This window comes from Dendrobates tinctorius, unplaced genomic scaffold (genome assembly GCF_039654945.1).
Source record: "Dendrobates tinctorius isolate UK_male_01 unplaced genomic scaffold, ASM3965494v1 ptg000014l, whole genome shotgun sequence".
NCBI classification, from domain to species: Eukaryota; Metazoa; Chordata; class Amphibia; order Anura; family Dendrobatidae; genus Dendrobates; species Dendrobates tinctorius.
This window is the reverse complement of record NW_027361682.1, coordinates 17,072,300-17,086,394: the sequence shown is the minus strand read 5'-3', so window position 1 is coordinate 17,086,394 and position 14,095 is coordinate 17,072,300.

Genomic DNA, 14,095 nt, shown 5'->3' with positions numbered 1-14,095 from the left:
GCAGTTTGGATGACGGTCAAATCTATACAGAGACAGCGTGTGTGTGTGTGTGAGATTCCGGAAATACATATACGGACATTTCCATTTTTCTATACACCGTATAGAGCTGCCGCTTCTCAAACAGTATCGTATATCTGCTGTTCGGATTACGGTCAAATCTATACAGAGACAGCGTGTGTGTGAGTCCATAAATACATATACGGACATTTCCATTTTTCCATACACCGTATAGAGCTGTCCGTCCGCTTCTCAAACAGTATCGTATATCTGCTGTTCGGATTACGGTCAAATCTATACAGAGACAGCGTGTGTGTGAGTCCATAAATACATATACGGACATTTCCATTTTTCCATACACCGTATAGAGCTGTCCGTCCGCTTCTCAAACAGTATCGTATATCTGCTGTTCGGATTACGGTCAAATCTACACAGAGACAGCGTGTGTGTGTGAGTCTGTAAATACATATATGGACATTTCCATTTTTCCATACATACACCGTATAGAGCTGTCCGCTTCTCATACAGTACCGTATATCTGCTGTTTAGATTTCGGTGAAATCCATACTGAGACAGCATCTGTGTGTGACTACGGAAAAAAATAGACATAGATTTTCATTTTTCCATACATACACAGTATAGAACTGTCCTCTTCTGATACAGTACCGTATATCTGCTGGTTGTATTACGGTCAAATACATACTGGCAGAGCGTCTGTGTGTGACTTTGGAAACAAATATACAGAAATTGACATTTTCCCCAAAAACGTATGCAGCTGTACACTTCTGATACAGTTCTGTATATCTGCTGGTTGGATTACGGTCAAATACATACTGGGAGAGCATCTGTGACTAAGGAAATATATACGGAGATTTAAATTTTTCCATACACCTTATACAGCTGTACGCTCCTCATACAGTACCACATCTCTGCTGGTATTTTCGGTACATTTTCCCAAACATGAGGAAGTATGGTGGAAGAGGCCACGTATGTGGGTGGGGGGTGCAGCTGGTACTGATGATGGTGGTGGTGCATCTGCTGGTTATGCCAAAAGCACAACAGCAGCTAAGGCAGGAGGTGTTGAGCCTGCGGCATCATCTGGCACAAGAAGGCCTTTAAGGCCTGAGAGCGTCTGTGTCTGCCTCCTGAAATATATATGGAGATACAGTACCATATATCTGCTGGTATTTTGGGTCCATTTTCACAAAAATTAGGAAGTATGGTGGAAGAGGCCGTGGACGTGGGCGTTGGGGGCCAGCTGGTACTGATGGTGGTGGTTGTGCATCTGCTGGTAGTGCCAAAAGCACAATAGCAGCAAAGGCAGGAGGTGTTGAGCCTACATCATGGTCTGGCTCCGGAAAGCCTGGAAGGCTCCCTTTTCTGGGAGTAGGTAAACCGCTTTTAAAGCCGAAGCATCAGGAACAGGTTTTGGCTTACATTGCCGAAACAGCCTCCAGCTCTATTGCCTCCTCTTCTGAAGTTTCAAAAACTGCAAGCACTGAGTCGTGAGTGCAGGCTTCTGGTTAGGAACAACACCTTTCCTTGTGTACTTCACCCACACCAAAAGTGAAGGATGCGGCAGGCCACACTTCAGATTACTCCATGGAGCTCTTTTCACATACCATGCCTGGGTTATCAAGTCAAATCCTGAATTCCCCAGTCCAAGTTGAATCTGACATGGAGTGCACTGATGCACAGCCACTGCTAGATGATTCTGCTGGTACATTGACCCAGAGCAATACATTTCCATGGCAATCTACTGAGCCAGAATCAGACCCTGATGAAACTCAGGTGTCGCTTCCTGCATACAATACCCCCCATACACGGTGACACAAGGGAAGGTGCAGATAAAAATTGAAGAGGAGGTGATGGATGACCCAATTGTTGACCCGGATTGGCATCCATTGGGGAAGAGGTGCCGCTGGCAATAGCTTAGATGGGGAGAAGGATCCGCAGCAGGCATCAACATCGCAGCAGCGGTTATCTGTCAGGCCCGTAGCTGCACAAAAACGTGGTAAAAAAACAAGAGTTGCAGGCAGCTTGGCCAGACGGTCAAATTAGCACAGCGTGCAAGCCCTGAAAATTTATACCATAGTAGGAAGAGTGCAGTGTGGCACATATTTGACCAAAATCCTATCGCTGAGGCAAAGGTTATCTGTAAGAAGTGCGGAAGGACCTTTAGCCGAGGTAAAAATCTCCGAAATTTGAATACCAGTTGCATGCTTAGACATTTAACCACCATGCACTTGCAAGCGTGGACGGACTACAAAACCTCAGGTAGCACATGTGCACCTGCTCCGACTGAAGGTAGCCAGCAACGCTCCATCGCTTCCCCCACTGAAAGCCCACCGGTAAGCACACCACCAGCAAGAAATGTTGAGCCGTCGTCGCAAGGCCAAAGCAGTCAGGGAATCACAATGTTTTTGCAATGAAAGACTGAATCTAGGCCATCACCACCACCACCATCACCAACCCCCTCTCAGTCCGTCAGGTCCACCGCTAGTTCCCCCATATGCAGCTCTCAAGTCCAGCTCACCCTACCAGACACTCTAAACACTCTAAACACAACTGGTGTTTTCCCCTCAAGCTTTAAACATGCCTCCATCACACCTATCCTCAAAAAGCCCTCTCTTGACCCATCCTCTGTATCTAGCTATCGCCCTATATCACTTCTCCCATACGCCTCCAAGCTACTGGAACAACACGTCTACCTTGAACTGTCCTCCCATCTCTCTTCTTGCTCCCTCTTCGACCGCTTACAATCTGGCTTCCGGTCACACCACTCCACTGAAACTGCCCTTACTAAGGTCACCAATGACCTCTTAACTGCCAAGAGCAAGCGACACTACTCTGTCCTCCTCCTCCTGGACCTGTCGGCTGCCTTTGACACAGTGGACCATTCCCTATTATTACAGACCCTCTCATCCCTCGGCATCACAGACTTGGCCCTCTCCTGGATCTCATCATACCTAACAGACCGGACATTCAGCGTCTCCCACTCGCACACCACCTCCTCACCTCGCCCCCTATCTGTCGGAGTCCCACAAGGTTCAGTCCTAGGGCCCCTGCTGTTCTCTACTTACACCTTTGGCCTGGGACAGCTCATAGAATCTCATGGCTTTCAGTATCATCTTTATGCTGATGACACACAGATCTACATCTCTGGACCAGATATCACCTCCCTACTAACCAGAATCCCTCAATGTCTGTCCACTATTTCATCCTTCTTCTCCACTAGATATCTGAAACTCAACATGGACAAAACAGAATTCATCATCTTTCCCCCATCCCACGTGACCCCCCCTACGAACCTATCAATTACAGTAAATGACTGCCCACTCTCCCCAGTCCCACAAGCTCGCTGCCTCGGAGTAATCCTTGATGCTGATCTCTCCTTCAAACCACATATCCAAACCCTTTCCACTTCCTGCCGACTTCAACTCAAAAATATTTCACGCATCCGTTCATTCCTCACCCAAGAATCTGCAAAAACCCTAGTCCATGCCCTCATCATCTCTCGCCTTGACTACTGCAACCTCATGCTCTGCGGCCTCCCCTCAAACACTCTCGCACCCCTCCAATCTATTCTAAACTCTGCTGCCCGACTAATCCACCTGTCCCCCCGCTATTCCCCAGCTTCTCCCCTCTGTCAATCCCTTCACTGGCTCCCAATTGCCCAGAGACTCCATTACAAAACCCTAACCATGACATACAAAGCCATCCACAACTTGTCTCCTCCATACATCTGTGACCTCGTCTCCCGGTACTTTCCTGCACGCAACCTCCGATCCTCACAAGATCTCCTTCTCTACTCCCCTCTTATCTCCTCTTCCCACAATCGCATACAAGATTTCTCTCGCGCATCACCCCTACTCTGGAACTCTCTACCACAACATATCAGACTCTCACCTACCATCGAAACCTTCAAAAAGAGCCTGAAGACCCACCTCTTCCGACAAGCCTATAACCTGCAGTAACCACCGATCGACCAAACCGCTGCACGACCAGCTCTACCCTCGCCTACTGTATTATCACCCATCCCTTGAAGATTGTGAGCCCTCGCGGGCAGGGTCCTCTCTCCTCCTGTACCAGTTATGACTTGTATTGTTTAAGATTATTGTACTTGTTTTTATGTATACCCCCCTCACATGTAAAGCGCCATGGAATAAATGGCGCTATAACAATAAATAATAATAATAATAATAATAATAAGTAGGACAAGAAAGTACTCATCCTCTCATCCGCATACACTGGGTTTGAACTCCTACATTGCCAAACTGATCTCAATGGAGATGATGCCCTTTCGTTTGGTTGAAAGCAAAGTGTTCTGAGAGCTCATGGCCTACGCTGTCCCATGCTATGACCTACCCAGTCGGCACTTCTTTTCTCGAAAAGCCATCCCTGCCCTCCACCTGCATGTGAAAGACCGCATTGTCCATGCACTCAAACAATAAGTGAGTGGAAATGTGCACCTCACAACAGATGCATGGTCCAGTAGCCATGGCCAGGGCCGCTACGTGACCATCACTGCACACTGGGTTAATGTGGTGGATGCAGGCTCCACAGGGGACAGCGGCGGTGGAGCAGTGCTGCCTAGCCCACGATATAGGAAACAGTTGGCTGTAGGCGTTCGACCCTCTTGCTCCTCCTCCAGAAGCGAAAGCTCATTGACAGAGCGCAGTCGCACGAGCACTCCATCCGCAGCTGCCAGTGTTGCACACGAGGTGTCCCACTATCGAACAGCTAATGGTAAGCGGCAGCAGGCTGTTTTAAAGATGATGTCTTTGGGCGACAACAGACACACCGCAGAGGTACTGGCCAACTACTTGCAGCAACAAACTGAGTCATGGCTGGGCAGTTTACATCTTGAGCCAGGCAAGGTAGTCAGTGATAACGGATGGAATTTTGTGGCAGCCATAGCCCTTGCAAAACTCAGACACATACCTTGCCTGGCTCACACCTTGAACCTGGTGGTGCAGTGCTTCCTAAATAATTATCCGGAGTTAACAGCCCTGCTTCATAAGGTGCGTACTCCACCCTGCACATGGTTCAGTGATGCTGTGCTAACAGAGGCAGGCTGTAATGCATTTGTGGGAGGATGCACGAGCAGGCAGTTTGAGGTCAGACATGGAGTTGTCTGGTGTGCAGTGGTCGAAGGTGAAAGACCTCTGTAAAGTCCTTCAGTGTTTTGAGGAATGCACACGGCTGGTAAGCGCAGAAGACGCCATCATAAGCATGAGCATCCCACTTATGTGTCTGCTCATGCAAACATTGACGCACATTAAGGAGCAGGCGTCTGCAGCCGAGGAGGAAGAGGAGGAGGGAAGCCTTGATGACAGCCATTGTCTGCTCAGGGAACTCTCCTGGATGAGGTGGAGGAAGAAGAGGAGGAGGAGGAGGATGGGGATGATTATTTAGGGGAGGAGGATGCTTCTCAGGGGGCAAGAGAAAATGTTGGCGGGGCAAGGTCAGGTACAGGGTTTGTGCATGACTGGAGGGATGTTGATTTGCCAGAAAGTGCTCCTCCACCCAGCACTCGCAGTGCATCATTGACACCTGGAACATTAGCCCACATGTGTGATTATGCCTTGCAGATCCTAAAAAGGGACCCCCGCATTGCCAATATGATGAACTATGACAATTACTGGTTGGTCAGCATCCTGGATCCACACTATAAAGGCAAATTCCAAAGCATCATGTCACAGGAGAACCTAGAGCTAATATTGGCTAACAAACAAGCAACTCTGGTATGTCATGATCCAGGTTGGATGATGACAGTTAAAAGCACATGTAACCTTTTTTTTCCTTGGGCTGTGTGCTTAGGTGTGGTTTTTGCCCCCGGTGGCCATTAGGATTATTGCACTGTGGTGTCCTTTGTTCTAAGTTTGCCCCCGGTTGTGGTGAGCGTCATTGCACTCTGTTTCTTTAGTTAAGTGCACATGTTTATAATGCAGGTGTGATTGCTGGCTCTGCTATAATAGAGTCACAGGTGTTGCAATCAGCGTTGGTGATAGTATTCATTTCCAACCATCCTTGGTGGAGAAAGGAGCTGGAGAGAGCTCCTTGCAACACGGTCAGAGCCCTGGTGTGGAAGGAGTCAGGGGGGATTTCCTTGCAGCTCTGACAGAGCTTGGTGGCAGCGTTTCAGGAGGAGAGCTGCTTTCTGGTGGTGGACTCTGTTGCCAGGAGCAAGTGCAAAAGAGTAAAGCTAAGTGGTGTTTCCCTGTTTGTGCCTTTCCTTTATGTGTGTTTCAGTGCAGTGGTGGGATTAGTCTCTGCATCGGCCATTTCACTGGAAAGGGGTAGGTGCAGGGCAAGCTAGGGTTTAAAGATATCCTGAGCGGCACCCGGTGCGGAACTGGCCTAGGGATCGGTAGGAGTGTAGTGACACTGACTCAGGGGAGTGCAGGAGGTCTCCACGTCCCTGTTCCCTATCGCAGGGCCCACCATTGTAATTGTTTCCCTGGTGTTTCCCCTTATTATTTAAATTCGCCCTGCTAGAGGCGGTGTATCCGGTTTCGCGTGTATTTCTGAAATTCGCCTGCTGGAGGCGGTGTATCCGGCTGCACGTCTTATTATTTAAATTCACCTTACTGGAGGCGGTGTATCCAGGGTTGCGTGTGTCATATAAATTCGCCCTGCAGTCACACGTAACCATTACATGGTAAACCGATTGTTTGAGGCATTCCCAGCACACAGCGGTGGTGATGGTTCTCCCACGAGCCGTAGGGGGCAACATGTAAGAGGTGTGCGTGGTGCACACAGCCGAAGTGGCGTTGGACACAGGGGTTTCATGACCATGTTGTGGACTGATTTTTCAAGTACCGCTCACAAGACTGGTAATACTGCATCGATTGAAAGTGTCAGGAGACAGCAGTTGTCAACTATGGTTATAAACTACTTCTCCTCCCATATCGATGTTCTCCCACACAGGTCATTTCCCTTTGACTATTGGGCCGCTAAACTGGACACCTGGCCTGAATTGGCACAATATACCTTACAGGAGCTCGCTTGCCCTGCTGCTAGTGTGCTATCCAAAAGAGTCTTCAGTGCTGCTGGATCAATCCTGACAGAAAAAAGGACACATCTGTCGACCCAAAATGTTGATGATCTAACCTTCATTAAAATGAACCATGCATGGGTTTCAAAGGATTTTGTCCCACCTTCCCCTGCTGACACGTAGGTTGCCAGAAAAAAGGCTCACTTTTGTCCTCCTCTTCCTCGGACTTCTCCAATTCCTCCATTTGCAGCTGCTGAATGTCCAACATCAACATATGCCATTTTTTCAACCTCCCTAACGGGGCTGCCTCCCCGCCAGGGTCAGGGTCACCACCTGGCGCACGCACCCGTGCGAGTGCCGTTGCCCTGGACAGGTGGGTAGGCCCACTCTTGGGCGACGGCACTGGCACTGGGTCCCTCATAGTACAATCAAGTGTCTCTGATGGTGGGGGTGCACACCCGCCGTCAGACACACCGGCGTACTATGAGGGGCCCTGTGCCAGTACCGCCGCCCACAAGTGGGCCCCCCCTGCTTGCTCAGGGCCCCAGCACTTGCAATACTTACCTCTCCCTGCTCCACCGCTGTGTAGTCTGGGCTGTTAAATCCTTCACTGGGACTGCCAATACAAATTTGGTGAACTGATAGATGATGGTTAAGACGTAGCTATGCCCTGTCCTGCTGGCCGGGCTCTAGCTTCAGATGATCAATGGCTTCCATTTGTTATGGATGTCGACTCACAATGAGATGCAGTGGTGGTTTATCATCAGCTTTCATGGTTTTCCGACTCACAGACGTGTGACATTCCTGCCCACGTTTTTAAATGTGTCCTCTCATGCCAATCCAATAGAATCACCTACAGCCTGTGGCTTCTGTCTTTTGCACTCCAGAGTTACCTGGCAGATCATGATAGGCAGTGAGGACAATGTCTGCATCTCTCCCTGTGATCACATTTTGATGGAGATGAGTAACGGTGATGGGATCCACGGTACTGCGATACAGCAAACCCTTCTTCACAAAGAACTGTTTTCGCTGTCTCCACAGACAAAGTAATTGAGGGTCAGCATCGCCTCTGAGAATTCTCCCAGGAGTTTTTCCCGTGATTAGTAATTCCAAAATTTCTGCAATCACTCGACTTTCCGCCTGTATTTGTATCCATCTCATTTCCTCTTGCAGAGAGTCTGACTGTCTTACTGAGACAGAAATATATATGAAGATTCAAAAATACCCCAACAGTGTATACTGGTGTACACTTTGAATACATTACCCTTTTCTACTTTTTAGATTCTAGTCTAATCCATACTGAGGCTGTGAGTGTCTTTGTCGGACTCCGGAAATATACAGTTGTGGCCAAAAGTATTGACACCCCTGCAGTTCTGTCAGATAATACTCAGTTTCTTCCTGAAAATGATTGCAAACATAAATTCTTTGGTATTATTATCTTCATTTAATTTGTCTTACATGAAAAAACACAAAAGAGAATGAAGCAAAAAGCAAAACATTGATCATTTCACACAAAACTCCAAAAATGGGCCAGACAAAAGTATTGGCACCCTCAGCCTAATACTTGGTTGCACAACCTTTAGCCAAAATAACTGCGACCAACCACTTCCGGTAACCATCAAAGAGTTTCTTACAATGCTCTGCTGGAATTTTAGACCATTCTTCTTTGGCAAACTGCACCAAGTCCCTGATATTTGAAGGGTGCCTGCTCCAAACCGCCATTTTTAGATCTCTCCACAGGTGTTCTATGGGATTCAGGTCTGGACTCATTGCTGGCCACCTTAGGCTACTTTCACACTTGCTTTGTTTTGCAGCGCGTTTTTCCCGCAAAAAAACGCATGGAAAAAACGCATACAAACGCATACAAATGCTGCGTTTTTTTCAAGCATTTTTATGAGCATGCATGAAAAAAACGCAGCGTTTTTATGCGTTTGTATGCGTTTTTAGTGCGTTTTTACCGCGTTTGTGTTTTTTTTCCAACATTAGTTGGCCCCTCACACTAACCCAAACCATGACTTTACTAACCCTAACCCTAACCCTTAACCAAACCATACCCTAACCCTAACCCTTAACCAAACCATACCCTAACCCTAACCCTTAACCAAACTATACTAACTCTAACCCAAACCCCTAATTTCCATTGTCTAACCAATGGTCAACAAAAAAACGCATGCGCAAAAAAACGCATACATGAGCATGCCAATGCGCACATATGCGCACCCATAGACTTATAATGGGTTTCTTGTTGTAAAAAAACGCATTGCGCGCGCATGCGTTTTTTTGAGGCAAGTCGGACGCCCAAAAAATGCAACAGGATGCATTTTGTGCGCCCGAACGCACATCACAAAAAAATGCATGCGCGTAAAAGCGCATACAAATGCATGTGTATGCGCACATAAGCGCATCCCATGCAAAATATAGGGGGAAAAACGCATGCTTTTTTTAGCGCTAAAATACAGCACAAAAAAACGCAAGTGTGAAACCAGCCTTAGAAGTCTCCAGTGCTTTCTCTCAAACCATTTTCTAGTGCTTTTTGAAGTGTGTTTTGGGTCATTGTCCTGCTGGAAGACCCATGACCTCTGAGGGAGACCCAACTTTCTCACACTGGGCCCTACATTATGCTGCAAAATTTGTTGGTAGTCTTCTGACTTCATAATGCCATGCACACGGTCAAGCAGTCCAGTGCCAGAGGCAGCAAAGCAAACCCAAAACATCAGGGAACCTCCACCATGTTTGACTGTAGGGACCGTGTTCCTTTCTTTGAATGCCTCTTTTTTCTCCTGTAAACTCTATGTTGATGCCTTTGCCCAAAAAGCTCTACTTTTGTCTCATCTGACCAGAGAACATTCTTCCAAAACGTTTTAGACTTTTTCAGGCAAGTTTTGGCAAACTCCAGCCTGGCTTTTTTATGTCTCGGGGTAAGAAGTGGGGTCTTCCTGGGTCTCCTACCAGACAGTCCCTTTTCATTCAGACGCCAACGGATAGTACAGGTTGACACTGTTGTAACCTCGGACTGCAGGGCAGCTTGAACTTGTTTGGATGTTAGTCGAGGTTCTTTATCCAACATCCGCACAATCTTGCATTGAAATTTCTTGTCAATTTTTCTTTTCTGTCCACATCTAGGAAGGTTAGCCACAGTGCCATGGGCTTTAAATTTCTTGATGACACTGCGCACGGCAGACACAGGAACATTCAGGTCTTTGGAGATGGACTTGCAGCCTTGAGATTGCTCATGCTTCCTCACAATTTGGTTTCTCAAGTCCTCAGACAGTTCTTTGGTCTTCTTTCTTTTCTCCATGCTCATTGTGGTACACACAAGGACACAGGACAGAGGTTGAGTCAACTTTAATCCATGTCAACTGGCTGCAAGTGTGATTTAGTTATTGCCAACACCTGTTAGGTGCCACAGGTAAGTTACAGGTGCTGTTAATTACACAAATTAGAGAAGCATCACATGATTTTTCGAACAGTGCCAATACTTTTGTCCACCCTCTTTTTTATGTTTGGTGTGGAATTATATCCAATTTGGCTTTAGGACAATTCTTTTTGTGTTTTTCATTCAAGACAAATTAAATGAAGATAATAATGCCAAAGAATTTGTGTTTGCAATCATTTTAAGGAAGAAACTGAATATTATCTGACAGAATTGCAGGGGTGTCAATACTTTTGGCCACAACTGTACATGGAGATTTTTAATGTTTAAACTATGCTATATATACCTGGTATCCGGTGAAACTGTACCCTTTCTCACCTTTCTACAATATTGTCGAATCCATACTGGGCCTGAGACCATCTGAGTCTGCCTCCTGATATATAGACATAGATTTTTAATGTGTAAACTATGCTACATATATACCTGTTATTCGGTGATACTGTACCCTTTCTCAACTTTCTTCAATCCTGTAGAATCCATACTGGGCCTGAGACCGTCTCAGTCTGCCTCCTGATATATAGACATAGATTTTTAATGTTTAAACTATGCTATATATACCTGGTATTCGGTGATACTGAACCCTTTCTCAACTTTCTGCAATCTTGTCGAATCCATACTGGGCCTGAGACCGTCTGAGTCTGCCTCCTGATTAGAAATGAGCGGTGTTCGAGTCGACCTGTTCGCCAAGTTCAAATTCGAGCTGTTTTGGGCGGTGTTCGAGCCATTCGTCGAACTCGAACACTTTGCTTAAAATTCAGCTGTTCGAGGTTCCATTCGAGAACGGTTCGTTCACCAAAAGCGTAACTTTATTTTCACATTAATAATGGTTTTCAATGTTTATAGACCATTTCATGGCATAGTAGCGGTGTCTGGTAGCCAGCGATGTAGTACACCTGTCAAGGAGCTACACCGTGTGTGTTTCTAATAATTTTTTACTGCATCTTGTCCAGGAAATCCTTTTGAGCCTTGTAGCACTGTCTGCTACTCAGTAGAGGAGCCCACCCATGAACCTAGCTATGCCGCCTGTTTATGAAAGAACCAGTTTTTGACTGCATTTAGCCCAGTTAACTTTGGGCCTAGTAACTGTGTCTGCTACTCAGCAGAGGAGCACACCCGTGAACCAAGCTGTGTCGCCTGTTTAGGTAAGAACCATTTTTTAACTCCATTTAGCCCAGTGAATACTTTGGGCCTAGTACCTGTGTCTACTGCTCAGCAGAGGAGCCCACCCGTGAACCTAGCTATGCCGCCTGTTTATGAAAGCACTGTCTGCTACTCAGCAGAGTTGCCCACCTATGAACCAAGCTATGCCGCATGTTTATGTAAGATCTGCGTACTACTCAGCAGAGGAGCCCAGCTGTTAAGCAAGCTGCTGCACCTGTGGTTTGGACACTTAATTTTTTCACATTCTTTCTGGAATGCCGGTTAGGCCTAATTCCGGAATTCCGGTTGACCTGCACTTACTGGGAAATCCTCGTTCGCGGGGAAGAATTGGAATCCCAGATCCCCATCACTAATGGGGTTCAGCGGGTTATCTGCACCTGTAAGCGACACACACTGGTCCTTTCAGTGTAGCACGCGTGCAGCCCTGGACATGTAAGGGCATGACAGACCTGTTATTGCTCGATCTCGCGTGCCAGAGCCACGCGTGTCCCTCTAGTAAGCTGGACACGGACCGCGGGGCATGCCGGAGTCTCGTTCGTTACCGGAATTAAGCTGACAAATCGCTAGCACAACTAAAAACGGCCATGCACCACCACCCACAGAATCGACAAAGCTTGCAATCTGTCCATCCTTTCCATGGCTGGGATGGTTGAGGTTGCCCGTGTGGAGTCCAATTAAGCCGCAGGCTGCACTCCTGGTGGTGCCCTTCTGGACATTCCTTTAAGGTTCAGCTTTGCAACCATACTGCCAGCGGAAACCAAACACTTTGCCTTCATGGACGCTGTTCGGAGGGTTGTGGGAATAACGCTGCCCGATCGGCAGTTGGCATAATTTATGGTGGGAAGTCCGACGGTATATGATCGTCTTCGATTTTAGAATTATAGATTTTTTTTATTTTAGATTTTTATTCCAGCCTTTCTTGACTTTATAAGGGCATGACATGCCTATATCTGTGTCTCCTCCTCCTACTTTTACTCCTCCACCTCTTTTCTATATGTAGTTGCCCTTTTCCATATGTTATTTGTGTCTTCTGAGCATTTTGTCTGCTTTGGGACACCTTTTAAGGTGTTTTGTAATTGTTTTCTATGTGTTTGTATGTGTTTGTGTTTGCCTGCCATTGTTTTCAATGGGGTACGACGGTGTTCGTCAAACGTTCGACGAACATTTGATGAACTTGCCTCCTGTTCGACGAACCGAAACGAATTCGAACACTAGCGGGGTTGCTCACTACTCCTGATATATAGACGTACATTTTTAATGTTTAAACTATGCTATATATACACCTGGTATCTGGTGATACTGTACCCTTTCTGCCAGGAAGTCCTCCTCCACCCACCACTCTAAGTGTATCATTGACACCTGGAACATTGGCCCACATGTGTGATTATTTCTTGCGGATCTTCTTTTTATATTGTGGTGTGATCCATCCTGAGCGTGTGATCGTCTGTGGGTTACTCCAGCAATTTGTATGTAGATTTAAAAATTACCCCAACACTGTATACAGCTCTACGCTTGTGATACATTACCCATTTACTGCATTTTATATTCTGGTCTAATCCAAACTAACCAAGTGAGAGTCTGTTTCTTACTGTGGAGATAAATACTGAGATTGACAATGACCCCTACACTGTATACAGCTGTACGCTTCAGATCCATTACCGGCTTACGGCTTTTTATATTGTGTTGTAATCCATACTGAGCCTGAGAGCGTCTGTGTCTACCTCCTGAAATATATATGGAGATTTAGAATGTTTAAACTATATTATATATACCTGCTATCTGATGATACTGTACCCTTTCTCTACTTTTTATATTCTTGTCTAATCCATACTGAGCCTGTGAGCGTCTCTGTGTGACTCATGAAATATACAGGGAGATTGAAAATTATCCTTTGACTGTATAGAGCTGTACGCTTCTGATACAGTACCATATATCTGATGTTATTTTGGGTACATTTTCTCCAAAATTTGGAAGTATGGTGGAAGAGGCCGCGGACGTGGGCGTGGGGGGGCCAGCTGGTACTGATGGTGGTGGTGCATCTGCTGGTAGTGGCAAAAGCACAATAGCAGCTAAGGCAGGAGGTGTTGAGCCTGTGTCATGGTCTGGCTCCGGAAGGCCTGGAAGGCTACCTTTTCTGGGAGTAGGTTAACCGCTTTTAAAGCCGGAGACTCAGGAACTGGTTTTGGCTTACATTGCCGAAACAGACTCCAGCTAATTTGCCCTCCTCTTCTGAAGTTTCAAAAAAAATGCAAGCACTGAGTTGTCAAGTGCTGGCTCCTGGTCAGGAAGAACCCCTTTCCTTGTGTCCTTCACCCCCACCAAATGTGAATGATGCAGCAGGCCACACTTCACATTAGTTCATGTAGCTCTTTCTCACAAACCATGCCTGGGTTATCAAGTCAAATCGTGAATTCCCCAGTCCAAGATGAATCTGACATGGAGCGTGGGTGGCCAGCCAGGGCAGTGGGGCTGGTGTCACGGTGTGGTGACCCGGTCCGTGGCCC